Consider the following 21,469-nt stretch of genomic DNA (forward strand, 5'->3'; position numbering starts at 1 on the left):
TGTACCTGCCTGGCGCGCACGAGCTTGTCGTTTGTTGACTAGCTGGCTCCCCAATGCGCGTGCACTCAGCCGCTCTGACGCCACCGGCGTCAAGACGAGTTGTGTATTGTAATGCGAGCTGCCGTGCGTTCTACAACTGGGCTAGGTGTAAGGCGAAGTGTGGTATTTGGAGTATCGTAGTCTCTAGACACATAAAAGTAAAATTGTTCCTTGTTAAAACCACTAATTTTATCATTTTACATGTAAGAAAAACCACAAACATAAATTTCCTTTACCAACTAACAACACAGATTCTGGAATGTGTCTTTCCAGCACCCTAAATCTAATATTGTGATGCATATATACAACTTAGAGGGTATACAGCCCTTCTTCAATATATAAACTTTCTTAAGTCTTGGTGTCGGTAGAGGTCCTTGTCTTTACTCGTGTTTGTGTGTACCAATCTGTATCATCCTGGGTAGGAAATTTTAGTAATTGTGTATGGTCCGGTGTATAACAGTCGCCATTTAAGGTTCAGTTTTCAAATTTTTGTGGGCTTGGAATGTGTTCTAAGTAACACGTTTTCAGCTACATAAAATTGTGTTGTATGTTACAGCTTTCTGTTATAAATTACTTTCCTATATTTAGCCCAGGTTTCAAGTTTGATTGCTGCTTGTAGTATTTTACCCTCCAGTGATAATTTCGGTATCGGTATCTTAGGTAAAGGTTTCTTCCACTCGTCTACTTGTTTGCAATTGAACATCAGCTTATTTGGTGTAAATCCAGTCGATGAATGGGTAAGTTTGTTAACAACTTGTAAGAAGAGAGTGATATATTCATTCCACTCGATAGGTTTACGAGGTATACATGCTTGGAATCTACAAGCTCCTTCCATTTACATCCAACAAAATATGAGGCATTATATTCTCTTTGATTCGTCTTATAATTGAGCTGACTATAACGTTCTGTACAGCATACCGTTTCACATATTTCGTGAAAATATCATATGGACCAACTATATTCTACTCCCCCCCCCCTTATCTCTGGGATAGGGTCTAGCCACATCTAGCGATACCTTTTCTACAGCTTTTTTAGCCACAGTGGGATGTAGTTCAATCTGTGTGGAGATATTAGAATGTTCTGTTTTCTGGCAGGCAATGCACTTTCATATCACCTGTAGTACTCTTCGTCTAAGGTTGGGGAAATAACAATAATTACCTATTTTGTCAGTGCATTTTGCAGTGTGTGTATAAGATAAAATCATCCACATATTCCTCTGGCAAACACATATGCCATTGTTCTTGTTCAGGAACACCTTTGTGAACAATGAAAAACCTTTTCAGCTCTTAATCACCGTTTTGCATTAGTTCCGCTCTTGCCTTACTCCAGCGTGTGTCTTCCTGCTGTAATTGCTCCATATGTTTGCACATGTGGACATTTTATGGTCGGAGCATTTTGTCATACATCAACATAGCTCTTATTTCACCTTCCTGCCCTAAAAGATCGTTAAATTCCTTTAAGCCTTGTAGTAATCGCGAAAGAGCATCAGCTATTATGCCCTGGTTCCCTTTTATGCACACTATTTCAAAACCTAATTCCTGAAGATACATACACTACCTGTCTATCCGTCGGTGTAGCGATTTACAAGTTAACAAAAACGATAGGGGCTGTTGATCACAGTATACTTTTGCTTGTTTACCTTAAAGGAAATATTCAAAAAATTTTAAAGGTCTAAATTACAGCTAAACACTCCAACTCTGTAACTGAATATGAAGTTTCAGCTTGAGATAAGGTGCGGCTGGCGAAGCTAATTAATTTAGAGATGAGTTTTTCCTCTTCTTTTACCATTTGAAAAACGCGTGCACCCAAGTCTTCAGAAGCATAAACAAAAATCCTTCTTTATGTCTGGTTGAGATAAAATATTAGCATTTAATAAAGCTTGTTTGATGTTTTCGAAATCGGTTTGACATTGCTTGCGCCATAACCAACGTCAATTTTTCCAGGGAAGATTGAGTAAAGCACCAGTGTTCATAAATTGGTTAGGGATGAATTTCCTGAAAAATGAGATTAGGCCTATGTATACCTATAATTGCCTCTTCTTTTGAGGAACAGGACAGTTCCTAATGGCTTCAAGTTTTTGAGGACCTGGCAGTATGCCTTCCGAAGAGATTATGTGTCCTAAAAGTTTGACCTTTACTTGTCCGAAATTAGATTTCTTGAGATTTGCCGTTACTCCACGATCGGAAAAGAGGCTCAATATTGTTCAGTTGATCGTAAGTGTTCTACCCAAGGGGGTATGGTGACTCAAAGGCTGTCCATGTGTACCTTTACCTTAACCGTAGCACTTTGTCCAGAGCAGAAATAAAAACACCTGCACTTAAGTTCAGTCCAAATGACAGTACTTGAAATTCGGAGCTCCTGCCCCCACATAAGAAGGTGGTATATTTTTGATTTTCTTCATGTAGTTTTATTTGCCAATAGGAAGACTTCAGGTCGACTGTAGTAAGAAATTTAGCATTGTGGAATTACAAAAGCTGTTCCTCTAAATTGTCTGAACGTATTGATGTTACATGCGTTGAGGACCATGCGCATCTTGCCATCTCGCTTACTCATGCCCAAAGTAGTACTACAATAAGGGGAAAATGAAGGTTGTATTATGCCCCATTCAAGCATCATGTTAATCTGTTTTCTGACTCCTTCCCTCTTTGACCATGGTATAGAGTATGAAGTAGAACAAAAAGTTTCTTGAGGATATACTTCCACTTTTTACACAAAATCCTTAATGATGCCTAGTCTTTTTTCAGATACATGCGCATAAGCAAATAGCAGTCCCCTAAATTCCACTTGCTGTTTTTGAGACAAGCACTTTGATTCACTTACCTTCGTATTTATTGTGTCGACTTTTACTATTCTATTGCCAACTACTCGTTATTTTATGTGTTGACAAAGACAACTATTGGATTTACCAACTGAATCTCAAAGTCGTGAGTAACTTCAGTTTTACGTCTATCAGTACTTCCCCTGATTAGGTCTATTGCAAATAATTGATTATTTACAGTGAAATGATATTGACTCTTTCCTATATCGGTTTGTACTTGATATGTCCTAAATGTATCCATACTGATTAAACAATCAATTATTAATTTCTCTACTATCAAAAACTTGCATTGTACAGAAAACTGTCCTAATTGGTCAGTTTGTACCTTGCAATTTTGTACTGGCGGTGTGGGTACACACCAATGTTTCTTCAGTTCTTTAAAGAATCCCTGTGACATTAAATTAGTCGTAGCACCCACATCAAGCACAGTGCCTACATCAGCGTCAAATATTTTGGCTTTAGTAGTAGCTTGTACCGTGCCCTGTGTCAAGTTCTCCTTTGTACCCTCATTACTTTGATATACATCATCTTTCACATGACTACCTCGATCGTATCTGATAAACCATTTGTCGATGAAGCTCTGCCCCCACTCTGGTCACAGAACGGGGGCCCACCATGACCGGTTCAGGTTTTCCGGTCTTGCGGTGGCTTCAGTCTCTGGGTTAGTCGTAACTTCAACCATATGGACTGTTGGTGTTTGATTACGCTACTTAGCATCCTGTGAGGCTCTCGACTGAAATTTTCTTTGCCTTTGCTTCTTATTATTCATGTATGCGTTATTTTACTGGCCGAATTCCGCTGTTTGTGTATTATTCAACTGTCTGGTATTGTTTTGTGTTTGCCAAGCGATCGACCGATTATTCCCTGTAGCTTCTGTCCGTACATATTGAACAGGCTGGCCACATTCTACCTGCCCTTTATAGCTGGTTTGTTAAATTTTTGCCCATTTCTTTTATATCCGTCCTTTCATTCACAGCGTTTGCTGTTGCCGTTGTGATTACCGTTATTGTTACCATAGGTCTGTGTGGGGTAAGGTTACAATCCGTGTTGTACTATGAATCCGTTATCAGTTGTTGGCACTATAATCAAATTAAGAGGCTTGGGTTGTACTGGTCCCTCCTCGTATCAAATTTATAGAGTCCAGTTCAGATAGAAAGTATTCGATGTCATGTACCGGCATGGTAATGAGGTTTACCCTCCTGTAGGAAAGACGGCTTTTTAAAATCTTCAGCAAGTCTGCTTATGATACCAGGTTCGTCCAGTATCTGGTTTTATTCAAATATTTTTCAAAATAGCCCCTTGAGCTTTCAAGTTTGCTATTGAATGGATCTGTTTTGAATACTTCACGTCTGAGCCTATCTTGTACGGCCTGAGACCAATACTTATCATCCTGCGAGGCTGTTTCAAACGGTTCATATCCGTAGCCCATAGCAGAACGTCACCCTGTGTGCATCGAACAACAAACCTAATTTTCTGGGCTTCGGTCCAGGTTTGAGGTAAAACATTTCGAAATCCTCTGATAAAGAGCATGGGGTTTGTTCTTTTCCCTTCACAGGTAAATTTTCGATGCCTAAGTGATCCCTCACCTGCAAGTAATGTTGAAAACCCGCTGAATTGTCAGTGACATGCGTGATTATGATCACTTGTGGCGTAGCGCAGGGCAGTTGCGCTTGCTCGACAGGTGCAGCTGCCAGCGTGTGTTGTTGCATTCTGCAACCTCAGCTATTTTCCTTCGAAGGGCTAGTCACATATTGTGGGTAACCAGTGAAAGTAACTTATCTAAAAGAATGGGTCTGTTTTCTGTCAAACGTTGTTTTGGAATGCCAGTAGTTTTAGCTGTACTGCCTCATTACCTTTCCTCTGCTGCCTTTAAACCTGAATCTATTTTAGCTAGAAACTGACTTTCTATCGTTCTTAGGGCTTCTACTGTATTTACATAAACGTTGCACTTTGGCACTACCTTTTTAGCAAGTGTGCTACCCTTATCCAGCATCCCTGCTTCAGCTTTTTCAGTTTTGTCCTTTTCATCTGCACGTATCTTACCTTACTGATTTTTCCCAAATTTTGACTCTAAATTTAACTGGTCTACTTTTAGACTTAACATATGTACTTCTGTATGTAAGTTTTTGCACACATCTCGCAGCTTGCTCACTGCTTTCGTCACATTTTTTACTGGCACATCCACTTGGGATTGCGTCTTCTGAATTTGGGAATATGCTTCACCGAGGTTTTGTAACTCACCGGCTATACCTTTTACTTTATATTTATATTACGAAATATGTCGGTAATTATTTCTTGTTTTAGTTGTTTACCTAACTGTCAATTTCCCGGATATTCGTCAGATAATTCAGTGTGTATAGTTTTGTTCACCTCACTGAACTGCTGACTAATATTCTTGAAATCGATAAATGCCTGATTTTGCTGTGTAAACTGTTGTCCTATACCCTTAAGTTGTTGTGTTACACTTTCCCGAAGTTCCTGTTGTTTTGTAAACTGTTGTGTTATTTGTTGCATGAGTCGTATCAAACTGTGTGTCTAAGTAGTATTTACGTTGTTTATAAACAGTTTCCTGTTCTTGCGTTCGCGATGTTGTTAGCAAGTGATCAAAGGAATTTTCGCAGTCGCGCCCTTCAGTTTCACTATTTGAAGAAATGTTTCCCGGTGAGAACTGAGAAATTCTCATCGACGGTCATAAAAGTGACATCATGATTAGTTATATTAGCAGTGTCATCGTTTATTGATAATGGAACGCCAACCTCGTTGCTTTGATTGCCATCAGCCAGTTACGAGTTGGCGCGTTACGTTCAACTGTTGCCAAGCTCGGATTTCTGACAACTTGGCATATTGCATTTTGCAATGAATTTTCAATGGCCATTTCCGTCTACTCCATTGTGAATAGTTTTAAAAAAATATGAATAATTTTTTCATTCAAAAATGAAATATTGTATGTATTGGTACTTTTCAATTAAAACAGCTTTAGCTACATTTTCAATAACGGACCTGATTATTATCTGACACAGTCTTATAGAATCTGAATGTCTTAACTTGCACTTTAACCATGACTTTGTACAAATTTTCATCTTTTATGTAGAAATGCACTTTCTGTGAAGAATATTAATTGGAAGAAAAAGAGATTATCTACTGCCAGAGAGACGGCCCCATGTGCGGCAATAGAAACATAAAGCGTATCAGCTTCCTACCTTTACCGTTCAAATCAGCGTTCCCAGCTCATCTCACTGGTACCCAGAATTTAATTTTAATTTGCTCCTCCAGTGTTCTTGTCATTCCCTATCTCGTGGACATGTAACAAATGCAATGAAAGTTTCATTACTTTCTTGTAACAATAATATCAATCATTTCTCACAAAAAATTTTATCTCAACAACTAAAAGGTCTATTCATATTTCGTGCGCCACTTTCCTTTAAACGGTCGCCATTGAATAGATTCTGTGAAGCAGGAATGTAAATTGTTCAATAATTGCAGGAATAAATGGAAAAATTCATTGGAAAGAATAGTTGAAAGGAATTTGAAGGTAATTTATGAATCTGGGTGAATTTTAACTGATACCAGCATCAACAGACCTTCAGTATCAACAAATTGAAGGTCAATAAACATAATTTGTTTTACGTACGGCTTCATATTAATTCCATTGTCTTTAGTCGTGATTGTGGCAATGTCGACGCAGGATCGCTCTTCCGGATGTCATGTACATTCTTCTTTCCTGCTCCGAACCTCGGAATGCAGGATTTTGGCGGCGAGTGAAATGATGAACAGATAGGAGTGGACGTGTTAAATGCGTGAAAAAAAAAATGGTTCAAATGGCTCTGAGCACTATGGGACTTAACTTCTAAGGTCATCAGTCCCCTATAACTTAGAACTACTTAAACCTAACTAACCTAAGGACAGCACACACATCCATGCCCGAGTAAATGCGTGAATAAATTTTGCTTTTCTGATAGCCTTTTATAACACTTTTTATGTATTGTTGATATATACAATTTTAACAATGCTTGTACGACAGATCCAACAATACGTCTGCACACTACCACTTGCCGAAACCAAATGGCGAAGATACAGGAATTAAAAAATTGAACAGCATATTTGTTATTTTGTTTCATACAGATATTTAACGATGTATCAAAACTTTATCCTTGCCACAAACCAACCTGTTAGTTTACCTTTGTCGGTGTCTGTAACACATTCAGGTTACATATAGCTCATATATAAGAAAAGACAGGATCCAAAAAATAATAGTATTCAATACAAGTTGCAGCCTCAGACATGTAATTTGCAGTTCATGTTATTGTGATCAGAAAAAAAATCACTAAGCAAAGATATCTTTTATCTCCCAATAATCAAATATCTCTAAGGCTTACACAAGGTAAAGAATATCTGTGGGAATTCATCTCTGACCTAGCAACGTAAACTGATACAACTGTCCACATCGCTCTCTATTTTCTCGTTTTGTAAAGTAAGTTTTCAACTTTTAACGCCCGTTGCAGTGTTCAGTAGTGTTCGTTGTGATCTTTCACACCCGTTAGTGAACATTGGTGTGATGGACAGTGAACATTACGGTGAAGGTGGCCATTCGGAGCTACGGCTGAACAGGGACGAATTGGCAACGCAGCAGCCGTATTAAGCCATAGAAAGTGAGGCAATGCCCTTAAATAACCAGAATGAAGACGAGTCCTAGAAGGTGATTGCCGACGGCACAAATTGTAAGCTGAAAACTAACTTTTACACGATAAGCTGGGAAAGAAAAGATAAGCGGCAGGCAAAAGCAAAGAAGTTACTGAATAAAACTGACGAAATGGCTTCATTTTCAAGTATTACATTACAATAAATAACCTGCAACACTCTGTGGAACCAGATACCGGCTATATCGCTTTGCTTAATGAAAACAAAACCAATGTAAAAACAAGCATCTTATAGTCAGTAGCGCTTCTTGAGTCGGAGTGAAAGACACATGGTTTGTGTATATGAAATTCAAGCACAATCGATACAAAGTCGATTCATCGGGTCCTTCTACACGAAAGTACGGTGAAAAGCCGGAAATGTTGGCAACATGCAATCGATGGCATTGGGAAAAAAAATTTTTTTCAAGCAGAAGCAGACTGCCGAAGGCCTATAACAAACATCAAATCTATAGGGAGAACGAAATCAGAACAGATCTAATTTCCGTGCAAGCTGTAAACCACTTCGCAGCTTCAGTTATTGGCCTACAGTGCAGTTCACAGACTATCCCCGCGCTGTGTAATTCGTAATGTGAAGCTGAACATTACTGCTGAAGAATCACGAAAGAAATTTCTCTGAATGAGAAGCATAACTAAGCGTATTTTAAATGGGGATTCTTGGTCATCCTTTTTGCCGGATTAGGAAAGTGTATACGGTATGAGGTGTTAAGACCGACCATTTGCAACATCATTCAGATAATTTTTCAACTGCCTAGGTTTCGACCATGTTATTACTCAGTTTCCTTCTCAGAAATGTTTTAAAAATCGTGGTGACAATCATTCATCCGATGAGTGCTAAAATGAAAAAGGGACTAACAGATCAGTGGATGAGAGATCCCCTGAGTATGAGAAGCAGAAACAAATAAAGAAAACTTCTGCCGAGCTCAAAGTTCCATACATGAAGGCTAAGAATCTGCTACCTCGCACAACTTACTTGAAAGCTGCGATAGGTCAGTGGCCAAGAGAAGACGGGCAAGCTTATCCCAGCCTAACAAACCACAACACATGATCGCAACATACAAGCAGCTACAGCAGCACACAAAACTTCCAGTAACTTCTACTGTACCACGATTCCCAGCCGTCTACCATTACGACCAACTACAGCAAATCCTTATTTCCCACAATATTGTAAATTTCCTCGTCAGAAGGAAACAAGCCTAGTCAGTATTTCTTCTTCAGATGTCCCAAGCAAGACACTTGCATGACAAACACTTGTGAACGTTGTTCCTGGACTTATAAGACAAGCCCAATCGTGGAACTCGCAATCGATAGTCTCATTAGCTGTACGAAAGGAGTTTCAAGTGTTTTATAGTAGTAAAAAAAAAAGAAGTAAATTTAAAGAAAACTTTGCTGGGGAATGGCCACTCAGAAAGCTCAAACAAGGGGTCTTTAGAGCATAAACGTTTTTCGAAAAGTCAAGATCATTGCAATATGTGAAACGCGATTCAAAATGGAGTGAAATATTAAAGACCACAATGTTCTCCGCCAAGACAGAAATGACGGGATGGGAGGCGTAGCATTATTAATAAGATCATCTATTGCTTTTGATATACAGTATACAGTTTTACCAATATACGTAATTTCCAAGAGGTAGAAGAAAAAGTGCATATATCATCGCAAGTTTTAACTATAAACTCAGTGTGTTGTCCACCGGCAAATTAAATAACAATAAGAGAATAGTGTGTGTGTATTGTGTATTAAACCAGGGACCTAAAAACGATGGAGAAGCTTCGTCCTGCCATGGCCCTCAGTGGTTCACAACCCCATAACAGGCCTCAGCAGTCCACTCCCACCCTCCCCTAGTGCCGCCCCACACCGAACTCAGGGTGCCAGGGTGGTTGAGCGGTTCGTCCCCCAGTGGACCCCGCCCCCCCCCCCCCCGCCACTCCCCCCTTCCCCCACGGAAACGTCTCATAGCAGACGAGTGTAACTCCAAATGTTTGAGTGGTATAGTAATTATGGTTTATGCGTACGCGAAGACAGTGTAACATGGAGACATAGTGTAACTGAGGCGGAATAAGAAGAACCAGCTCGCATTCGCCGAGGGAGGTGCAAAAGCGCCTTAAAAACCATCCACAGACTGGGCGGCACACCGGACCTCGACACTAACCCGTGGGGCGGATACGTGCCGCGGACTGGCACTCCTTCCCTCTCGGGAAGCAGCGCGTTCGATGGCACAGCAAGCCGGGCGGGCATAAGAAAATGATACTCATCATGTAATCAGTTAGATCACCCTTTTTAATATGCAGAGGCCTCAATGTTCATAATTCTGCATAGCACTGTGAAATCATCAATGATAGCTACAGAGAATCCATTTTGGGACGTATGGATGACTTTATTTATATTAAACCAATATTGCTAATGCCACACTGCAAAATAATGGGCTGTTGATTTATCTGTTCGTTCAGAATCACTTACAGATACACATGAATGAAAAGTTAACTCGCATCCAAAAGTCTCCAGTCACTTTCCAATTGAAAACTCAGTTTATAGCTTCCAAGTTAATGTAATGCAAGGAAGGCAAACGGGAGTAGTCACCAAAGACATTAAAAGATAGAATATAGTACATTTTTTGACCTGTCGGAAGGATGCCGTAGTACTTACAGTAAATTTGCAAATATGATAAGTGAAGCAGCGTCGGTCTCCATTCCTCACAAGAAGGCTGTCCAAGAAATTCAAAATTTCCATCTGTATTACGGTGGAGTGTGCCCCACGTAAATTAGCGTTTACACAGCACAAGCGCAACAGCAGTTGGAAAATTTTTTATGACTACAGGGTGTTACAAAAAGGTACGGCCAAACTTTCAGGAAACATTCCTCACACACAAAGAAAGAAAATATGTTATGTAGACATGTGTCCGGAAACGCTTACTTTCCATGTTAGAGCTCATTTTATTACTTCTCTTCAAATCACATTAATCATGGAATGGAAACACACAGCAACAGAACGTACCAGCGTGACTTCAAACACTTTGTTACAGGAAATGTTCAAAATGTCCTCCGTTAGCGAGGATACATGCATCCACCCTCCGTCGCATGGAATCCCTGATGATCTGATCCAGCCCTGGAGAATGGCGCATTGTATCACAGCCGTCCCCAATACGAGCGCGAATAGTCTCTACATTTGGTACCGGGGTTGCGTAGACAAGAGCTTTCAAATGCCACCATAAATGAAAGTCAAGAGGGTTGAGGTCAGGAGAGCGTGGAGGCCATGGAATTGGTCCGCCTCTACCAATCCATCGGTCACCGAATCAGTTGTTGAGATGCGTACGAACACTTCGACTGAAATGTGCAGGAGCTCCATCGTGCATGAACCACATGTTGTGTCGTACTTGTAAAGGCACATGTTCTAGCAGCACAGGTAGAGTGTCCCGTATGAAATCATGATAACGTGCTCCATTGAGCGTAGGTGGACGAAACTAAAGAGAGCTCTAACATGGATATTATGCGTTTCCGGACACATGTCCACATAACATTTTTTCTTTATTTGTGTGTGAGGAATGTTTCTGAAAGTTTGGCCGTACCTTTTTGTAACACCCTGTATAAGAAAGAGGATAGCAAATCTAAAAGATATTAGGCTCCAAAATAAATTTTCCTGGTCAAAATACTGTGGAAGTAATACAACAAATACCTTTACCTCAGGGTATGGTAAATGAAAAGAAGAATCGACAGTAAACCTCGACTGCCAAAGTCTTTAAAGAATTGGATTGAAAACTTCGCAGTTATTGCCCCTCCATCAGCAGAACGTGATTACATCGAAAATAGCATTGTAAGCATGAAGCGAATTATTTAAAAAACATCTTACAGTTCAAGTATTAGAAACGGTACTCCAGTGTCACGACTGCAGGAATTGATCAAATAAATTCCCATATGATATCCAAATTACCGATAGCAGCACAAAACATATTGTTATAGGTCTTTAATGCACTGTGGTCGGAAAGCGTAATTGCTCAAGAATGGACTACAAAAATTATTGTACCTGTACCAATACCCAGTAAAGAGCCTTCATCAGCAAAATCTGAAATTCGGCATGGTAAAACAAAAATCCCGTCAACCCAGACAAACGATATTTCGTGCATGATTCCGCTGAATTCTGTATCGGTCAAACAGCACGAACACACAAGAAATTGCGACAGCAATCAATCGAGCTCTTACCTGCATCTCGAAGACCAAAACCATAAAGCAGAACATATAGAAAATGACTTACAAGCTCTACACAGAATACCAGATCTACACGCTATGAAATGTTTGGAAGAACTGGAAATATAAACCTACGCGAAAAATCGTCTGAACAGTATCCTTAAAGAATAAATCGATCCCAAACGTAACAATTATCTAAAAGATTTTATTGTCAATTTGGGAAACGACAACCCCTAGAAAACGCAGTAGATAACGACCAAAAGATAACCATAGATAAAAATCATAACGAAGTACGTGGAGGTAAAAATAAGGGTAGTTGTCATGTTGTCAGAAAGTTGAATCCAGCGGCCACCAACTTAGTTGCACCAAAACAATACCTTCAAGTGTTTCGAATCATGAATGATGTTTGATCAACAACGCCAGCCTGTGTCGTTTAGGGGTGAACTACCCGTTCGGATCGTCGCCTAAAATGTAAATCAATGTGTAAAATACAGATTTCACAAACGAAACCAAATGAATCAATAAAATGGCAGCTGCCTAGATAAAATGCTTCACTGGCTGAAATACAGTGTTCCCATAAATTCACGGTGCTGTTTTAATCGGTCACTGAAAAACAATGAAATAAGACAGGAATAGGAAACTAGATGGAAACGAAAGGAAAAGTCTGAAAGTATGCATAACTTTTCAGCTCAGTTCGATATAGCTTTCATATGTTGCCCTAGTCCTTCTCACACACGGGTAAGAACATCTTGTGTAACAGAGTGAATAGCGGCTTTAATTCTCTGATTTGATTGATTAATACCATTGTTACTTTCACTGTACACACATTGCTCCACGTAATACCACAAGTAAAAGTCTAATGGCGTTAGGCCCATGGATGATGGTGGCCATGTCTTAAAATCAGCCCTTCCTATCCACCGCTGGATCAATTTTGTATCCAGAATATTGGTAGATTAGTGTTGAGAAGCTCCGACTTGTTGAAAGATGACATCATTTGGAAATTGTGGCACTAAATACTACTGCAACATGTCAAGGTAGTTGTTTGATGTCGCAGTCTGCTCCGGAAAGAAGAATGGGCCTATGACTTCATCATGCATCAGTTCATACCACACGCTCACCTCAAGGGGGGTTACGTTCGTACTCAGTTTGGCACGAGTATTTTGAGAAGTCCGTATTCTGACATTGATCTGAACATGACCAAAAGCATGATACACGAAATGCATTCACAGTTGCGAATAGGGACCGCCATCAGTTATATGACGAAATGACGGCAATGAGAATTTGTGCCAGACAGAGATTCGAACCCACGTTTCCCTCTTGTCGCAAGCTTTCACTTTGCCATTTGGCTGTGTGAGCACGTCTCTCGGCTACACGCGAACTTCGATATGTCATCAACTATGTGTCTACCATCTGTGATATTACGTCTATTTTGTATATTCCGGTACAGGGGATAAATTTTACTTGAAAGTCGCTTGGCGGATAAATGCGATATTGTATTGTCTGTGTTATTCCGAATTAAGATATAATGTTCCTTAGGATATGCATGCCCGAAGGAACATTGCATCGTAATTTTGAGTAACACAGGCACTCCAATATCGTATCGTATCGTATTTTGAAGATATTGTATAAAAGCCTCATGGCTAAACACAACCTTCTTCATAAATAGTTCTTCTCCTTTCGTTTCACCCACCTTGGGGTACGCTGGATCAATCATTTCTTTGTGCATTGTTCTTGTCTTAGGGCCCAGCATTTCTTCATTCTTTCTGATCATCTTTTCCTCTTTTCTTCCGAGATGAAGGGCTTGGACTTTTGCGTAGATTTGTCTTGGAAAATTATGTTTTCATCTTTAGTAATTAATTTGGCTGTTCGATCGATAAGTGAATTTTCTGAAATCTTTAATTCTACTAGGTTTTCCTCAGTTTCCTCAAACCAGTTGGATTTCGTTTTCCGGTTACGGAAAAAGTCAAAAATTTGTTTGGTTGATGTGTTGGAATTCATTCTAAGAAGATAACCATAAAAATTTATCCTCCTTTTTCGCTTAGTACCTGAAAGTTTTTCAGTTTTCTTGAGAGAGTTTCATTTTTGATGTATATAATCCTATTGTCTTGAAATTTTGTTCCTACTATTTTCCTTAAAATTTTTCTTTCCTTCAGCTCAAGTTTCTCCATTTGGCCTTTGAAATTCATGTTTAGTGTTTTTGCTGCATATAGTGCTTCTGGCTTAATCACTGTCTTGTAAAGTGTAATTTTGGACCCCCATGAAAGAATTTTTTGTTGTATTTATTTTTTGATGGTGGGAAGGCCAATTGAAGTTCATTTTCTCTGGATTACTTTGCTCATAAATAGTACATTACATAGATGTCATTAAGAATGTGTCTAACAAATTCATATGGATCTTTCAGTCTATTTGTAGCCCTTAAAAGGGTACGTTTGTTTAAAACCTTATGACCCGTATTTTTTTTTTTCTCTAACACATGCAGCGCCAATTTTTGGGGTTCCTTAGGTATTCCGTACAGCTTCAACAGACTCGTCACTTACCAAATCTTCACCAGAAAATGGTTTGTCCAACGAACTGCTGGTTGGCTGCCTATCCCACCAGTTAACTTTATTTGTGCCTTGTGGCTTTTCGTTGTAGATGCGACGATATTGACGTTGAATTTAAGTCACGGATTCATATTTAGCAATTCACAGATCACTCCATATGTCGACTGACGTGACGTAATACATTGATGCTACATGGTTTGTTGTTTTGTGTCATCGACTGCTCGGGCACATCACTAAACATCATTCTACAGAAACTCTCTGCGGTGCTGTTCATTGTACAGCAAGTTTCAATCTTTCGTTTCGTTTCTGTTGGCCACAATGAGTGTTCATAACTACACCATGACTTCATGGTCGCATTGTATTAGGAAGCGGAAGATTCTTCTGCTAATTCATACATACTACTCTATTAATCACAGAGTTTCTGGTCTTCGAAAGTTCGGAACGTTTAACCTCGTAAAACTTGGATGCTTACCTCATACTTAGTTCATTTTAAGTTGTTAGATATAATTTTATCTCCATGCAAAATTATGATATAAGTGACACACAACTGGCATCATTGAGTTGTGCATTATCAGTTTCAACGCTAAACAGGATCTTTCGAAAAGAATACAGTTTTCAATTCTTAAGTAATAATTGGTTATTGGAATTGTCTCCTTTTTACGAATACAAATATGTATCCCACAGCGGTGCCACAGTTTTACTGAAAAACCTTGTGTCTGTGAGGTAGCAGTCCACGATACTGCAGATTTTTCACGCCAGTGACTACCCAAGAAAATATCCGCTTCACTGGCTTGATTGCGAATAGCCACGGATATAAACGTAGCGTAGTTGTCAGTGCCAAGCAGCCAATATTACGTCTCTTGATTATCGCTTTCCATCAATGCGCCACCCATCACAACGTTTCCCTCAATACACCGGACACTCCCTGACGGGTACAGCCGTATCACAGCGATTATTGGCAGCGGCCAGGGGTCCGACCACCGGATTAATATTCTTCGGGGCAGTGTTTACGAAAATCTCGCAAAATAAGCGCCGGGCGTTTCCTCGAGCGTAAAACTGAATTAGGTTTATGGACTTGGGCATTCGGCGGTCGTTATCGAGCGAAACCGATTGCCGATTGGCGCCGTCGCATTCGGAACACGTGTGTGATCGCTTCGGCGCTCGCCATTACCCGCACTGAATGCAGAACAATCAGCGCAATTACGCGAATGCCATGTCATGCCGCCACACACGAATTAGTCGGCGGTATCGTAGTAAATTTTCTGTCCTCCTCCTCACGGTCAATGCAAAGTGTATTATTACATTCAGATTCCGATGATCTCGTGTTCTGTGGCTGTTACTAGTCTGTTAATGTAGTTGCCTTCACATACTGTGACAGCTGTTTGTGTACACTGAACATTTATTAGAAATGACGAAAAATACTCAGCACATACAACGAGCGGTTCCAGCGGCTTAAGAGTGAAAAATGAAAATTAAATAGACGCGGCCCTTCATTGACTGAGGAAGAAATTGAAATACTACCCTGGGTAGTATAGATCAAAAACACATTGCTTCTGCTTTCATTTGATTTCTGCTCTCCCTTCATTTCTGCTTTTGAAACGTTTGATGAAACTATTGATAAGAAATAATTAATTGATTTTTTTATCCGCTGTGAAGAAACTTAACCTTCCAGTTCTGATTTACCAAGATATCTACGCCACCAAGAAGTGATATCACATTACAAAGAGATTTCTTTTCTTGTTTGATATCGCCTAACAATTGTTTAAAAAAAATAACAGCTAATTTAATTAATTAATTTACCGTATGTTACAGCTGTGACGAAACGTTCTTGTAAGTAAAGATGTTATCAAACGGCATTGATTTTGTAACAAATGAAGAAAAATATAAACAAATGAAGTATAATTTAAGTCCAATCGAGAGGCTTGTGGAGATAAAAACTATATAATAGGTAAAATAGACAGCCAACCAGTTGCAATAAATGGTGGTGTCCAAATAACCTTTACCGTGGTTTCAAGAGATTTAAACCTGTCTTCCTCAGAAGGACAAACACTCTTTATATTAGCAGTCAGTCAGTCAAGCTAATTCAAATTGGTTCAAATGACTCTGAGCACTATGAGACTTAACATCTGAGGTCATCAGTCCCCTAGAACTTAGAACTACTTAAACCTAACTGACCTAAATACATCACACACATCCATGCCCGAGGCAGGATTCGAACCGGCGACTGTAGCTATCGCTCGGTTCCAGACTGAAGCGCCTAGAACTGCTCGGCCACACCGGCCTGCAAAGGTAATTCCAAATGACATGTGTCGGGAACAGTCTGTATGCCCATACATAAAAGCCATTAGAAGTAAGGGCTCGTCGCATCAATAGAACCAGTCTCTTAAAATAACAGACCATGTCAATCGCTACATGTCGACTGATGTGTAGTTTGTAACTATTAACATGGTCTGTTATTTTAAGCGATTGGTTTTACTACGTGACAATCCCTTGGATTTATGGGCATTAACATGTACACATGGACATGCACACCGTTGCTGACACAGGTCACGCGAAGTTCCCTTTACTGACTGACTGTTAATGTTTGTTTGTCCTTCTGAAGAAGACGGGTTTAAGTCCGTCGAAACTATGGCAAAGGTTATTTGAAAACCACCAGTTATTGCAGTTGGTTGACTGTCTGTTAACCTGCTGTTCTGTTGCCATTACTGTAGTGCAGTCATATTCAAAATATTAAAAAAAGCGATATACAGGTTGGTCCAAAAGTCCGGAAACAGCCTCATAAAATTGAAATGGAGTAGCAAACAAGGAAACAATGTCCCTACACATAAGGAACGGGAAGGGGGAAACTCTATAGGCTATGCCACCAATATGGCGGCCATCTTGAAAGCCGCCATCTTGGATTCAACTCCAAAATTTCAAATGGGAATGTGGTCCTGTGACATATCAAACAGATAGAGAATTTCACCAGAAAAACAATGCCGTTGTCATTTTAAACATAGCTTTATTCATTCTTGGGTTATAGCTAATTACTTGCGGCAGCAGTGGGACGCTCGGCAGCGTGAGTATTACGTACTGAGAAGTCATAAAATGGAGTCTGAAACGGTGCAAAGTGACTATCCCATGCCTGATATGTTACATGTGTTTCACTGTTAGGTATCGTTTACTCATGCTAACGTTTTAATCATTGTTTCCTTATTTACAGTTCACAAAATGTCCTTAACACATGAAGAACGCATTGAAATCATCTTGATATCAGGAGAAAGATGCACACGGGTCATTGCTGAGGATTTCAACAGTCATTATCTAACCAGACAGCCCATCACTCACATTGCAGTTGCCAAGCTTTTGGCCAAATTGCGACCAACAGGTTCTGTCGCAGATAAACCTAAGGCTGGAAGACCAAAATCCGCCACCGATGAAGCAATAACAGTGACCGTGTAGGCATCATTTAGCAAGAGTCCGCAACGGAGTATTCGTCGCCTGTCACGAGAATGTGGGGTTAGCTGTACCTCCACACTGCGAATTTTATCGTAGCACAAATGGCACCCGTACAAAATTCAACTGCTCCAACACCTGAATGAGGATGACCCAGACCGTCGGTACAGTTCGCAGAATTTGTGACACAGTAGCTGCAGATAAACCCATGTTTCCCCTATCAGGTGCTGTTCAGTGATGAAGCCAATTTCTTTATCAATGGTGAAGTCTCTGCCTCGTGATGACTGGGTGTTGTGTGCTGTCCTTAGGGTAGTTAGGTTTAAGTAGTTCTAAGTTCTAGGGACTGATGACCATAGATGTTAAGTCCCATAGTGCTCAGAGCCAATGGTAAAGTGAACAAGGAGAATCACAGATACTGGTCCGACACAAATCCGCACTGGACTGATGCTTCCAAAACGGTCGCCTCACAAAAAATGATGGTCTGGTGTGGTGTGTGTCGTTGGACCTTTTTTTTACTGATGGTACGTTAACAGCCAACGGTTATCTGAGGTTATTGGATGAAGAAGTGTTTCCCTCGTTGTTAACGGAGGACGGGACTTTTCCGGAATTCTTCCAGCATGATGGAGCCCCACCACATTATGGGCACCATGTGCGAGCATACCTGGCTGTGCAGTTCCCTCAAAAGTGGGTTGGTGGACTGGCCACCAGGTTCACAAGATTTGACTCCTTTGGATTTTTATCTTTGGGGTCATGTCAAAGCACTGGTTTATTCTGTGAAAATACGGGATTTGCATCATCTAAAGCAACGCATTGTTGATGCGTGTGGTCAAATTAAGCCAGATGTATTGGTCAAAGTTCATCAGGACTGGGTTCGGGGGATAGTATGAACAATCCATCATAATGGACAACATATCGAGCCATTCCTATGACTGTTGGTGGTCTCTCAGGACTGTGTAACATCGGCGTAATGTCTCTTCGGCACATAACACACATGCATCCGAGCGTCCCACCCCTGCAACATGTAACTAACTGTAACTCGAGAATGAATAATGCTATGTTTAAAATAACAGCGGCATTGTTTTTCTGGTGAAATTCTCTATCTGTTTGATGTGTCACAGGACCACATTCCGATTTGAAATTTTGGAGTTGAATCCAAGATGGCGGCTTTCAAGATGGCCACCATATTGGCGGCATAGCCTATAAAGATTCCCCCTTCCCCGTTCCTCGTGTGTAGGCACTCTGTTTCCTTGTTTGCTACTCCATTTGAATTTTATGAGGCTGTTTCCGGACTTTTGGACCACCCTGTATATTTATCATTACATAAAACATTTCCAGTTTATTGTACAAGATAAGGAGTGATTAAACACTTAATTAAGGACTATGTAGACAAGAAAAACAAAAAATGAATAAACTCAACAATAATGAAGAGGAATCAGTAGTCTCACCATTACACGATTATTTGATTTGTAAATGAAAACTTCCTTTCCTTGCTGCACTCTATTTTATTTCTCCCAATACGCGTTTCGCCATTTTCAGTTTAAGGCATCATCAGTGGGATACTTCTTCGCGTTTTTGGTGGCATCCGCGATTCCTCTCCCCTGGTCACATGCTGGAGGTCGCACGATAGCTCTATTTACGAACAGATAAGCATGTCTTCATGTTCCGAGCTTTTGACGTCCCACTTTTCACTTTGTTTGCCCTTATAGTTATGATGCACTATCATTCTTCTGTCATTTGCCGTAGATATTTCATCGAAATCTGTGATTTCAATATGTTACCTCTGTGAATTCACTATCTGTCTCATACTGTTTCACTCATATTGTGAACTCAGTGGTAACGTATTGAAATCAGTTTTCGATCAAAGATCTGTCATTGGTGACAGAAGACTGATAGTGCATTTCAACAGCACGGGCGAAAAAGATAAAAAGTTGGAAGAAAAAAGTTCTGAACATAAAAACGTGCTTATCTTTGGTAGATAGAGCTATAGTGTAACCTCCAGCACGTGACCAGGTGAGGGGAAACGCAGATGCCAACCAAAAACGCGTAGAACTATCACACCAATGATGCCTTTAGGGAAGATGGCGAAACGCATCTGGCACAAATAAAATACAGTGCACCAAGAAAAGGCGGTTTTATTTACAAAACGAATATTTCTGCGCTTGCTGCGGAGGATGGTCACGCAATCAATCTCATTACACGATTACTTTAACTGATTCTTCCCCCATTGCAAGATAGGACAACTTAATAATTAGAATGCAATCACACCAACAGTTTTGTGTTTTCGATTATAATCATTACGGGATTCGGTTATATCAACTACAGCTGCTCTAACAACGCACATCTCACTAATGTGGCCGGTAGTTCAGATTTAGTTTCAAATTAGGCTCATACGATCATTGTGCACTATTTGGCAAAGAATCGCTTGGCTTGGTTTTTGTTTCCATTTGTTTTGCGATTATATTCGAGATCGCTCGAGACCATTCGACAACAATTTGAAAATGGCCATTCAAAAAATACTATGAATTCTCAAAAATATTTCTGAGCGCTCTTAAGACCACTTCAGGTTCCAACAATACGCTAATCTGAAAAAGGTACTCTGTCATTCACTTATTTCTTTGCAGAACACAGAAATATGCCAACATCTTCGAGAACAATCCAGAACAATCATAAGTGATTTAAACGTTAACGATAACTTCGGAATTGTTTATAACATTCCAGAAACTTCCGAAACATTAAAAATCACTGAACAACACTGCAGGAAAATCTTGTATACTGGAGAGTACTTCAGAGTATTCTAGAACTTTTGTTAACGTGAAAGAATATTCAGAAAAACTTCACAACGCTCTAGATGAATGTCGAATTTTTAGCCTTGAAATGTACCAGGTGTGTCTTCTAAGAGTCGAAGGCGTATTTTTTCTGGTGTTTCGGGAGATATTAACAGTTTTGTTTTTGTAATATGTAGCTGGACCCATCTTCTGCTCATAACGTCTTTCATACGATACTCCATGCCAGCGGAAAGCTCCAGTTTGTTTTCCTGTAAAAAGAAAATGATTTTAATGAAATTTTACATGCCTCTTGGCTAGAGCGGTCTCAGCATAGTCTAGTGTGATATTCGTTTTATCAACATACATTAACAGGGACAGTAAAACAGGAGAAATAACGAGTAATCCGCGGCACACTGGCGCGTGCTGTTTGCTAACGCTATGCGACTGCGCTACTCATTCACTGGTGTGTTACTGGTTATTTGTCCTACCTTACTCTACATCTACATCTACATCTACACCCATACCCCGCGAGCCACCTGACGGTGTATGGCGGAGGGTACCTTGAGTACCTCTATCGGTTCTCGCTTCTAATCCAGTCTCGTACTGTTCGTGGAAAGAAGGATTGTCGAAATGACTCTGTGTGGGTTCTAATCTCTCTGATTTTATCCTCATGGTCTCTTCGCGAGATATACGTAGGAGGGAGCAATATACTGCTTGACTCCTCGGTGCCTGCCGGAGTGGCCGTGCGGTTCTAAGCGCTACAGTCTGGAGCCGAGCGACCGCTGCGGTCGCAGGTTCGAATCCTGCCCCGGGCATGGATGTGTGTGATATCCTTAGGTTAGTTAGGTTTAATTAGTTCTAAGTTCTAGGTGACTGATGAGCTCAGAAGTTAAATCGTATAGTGCTCAGAGCCATATGAACCATTTCGACTCCTCGGTGAGGATATGTTCTCGAAACTTCAACAAAAGCCCGTAACTAGCTACTGAGCGTCTCTCCT

Source organism: Schistocerca piceifrons, chromosome 6, assembly GCF_021461385.2.
Source record: "Schistocerca piceifrons isolate TAMUIC-IGC-003096 chromosome 6, iqSchPice1.1, whole genome shotgun sequence".
NCBI classification, from domain to species: Eukaryota; Metazoa; Arthropoda; class Insecta; order Orthoptera; family Acrididae; genus Schistocerca; species Schistocerca piceifrons.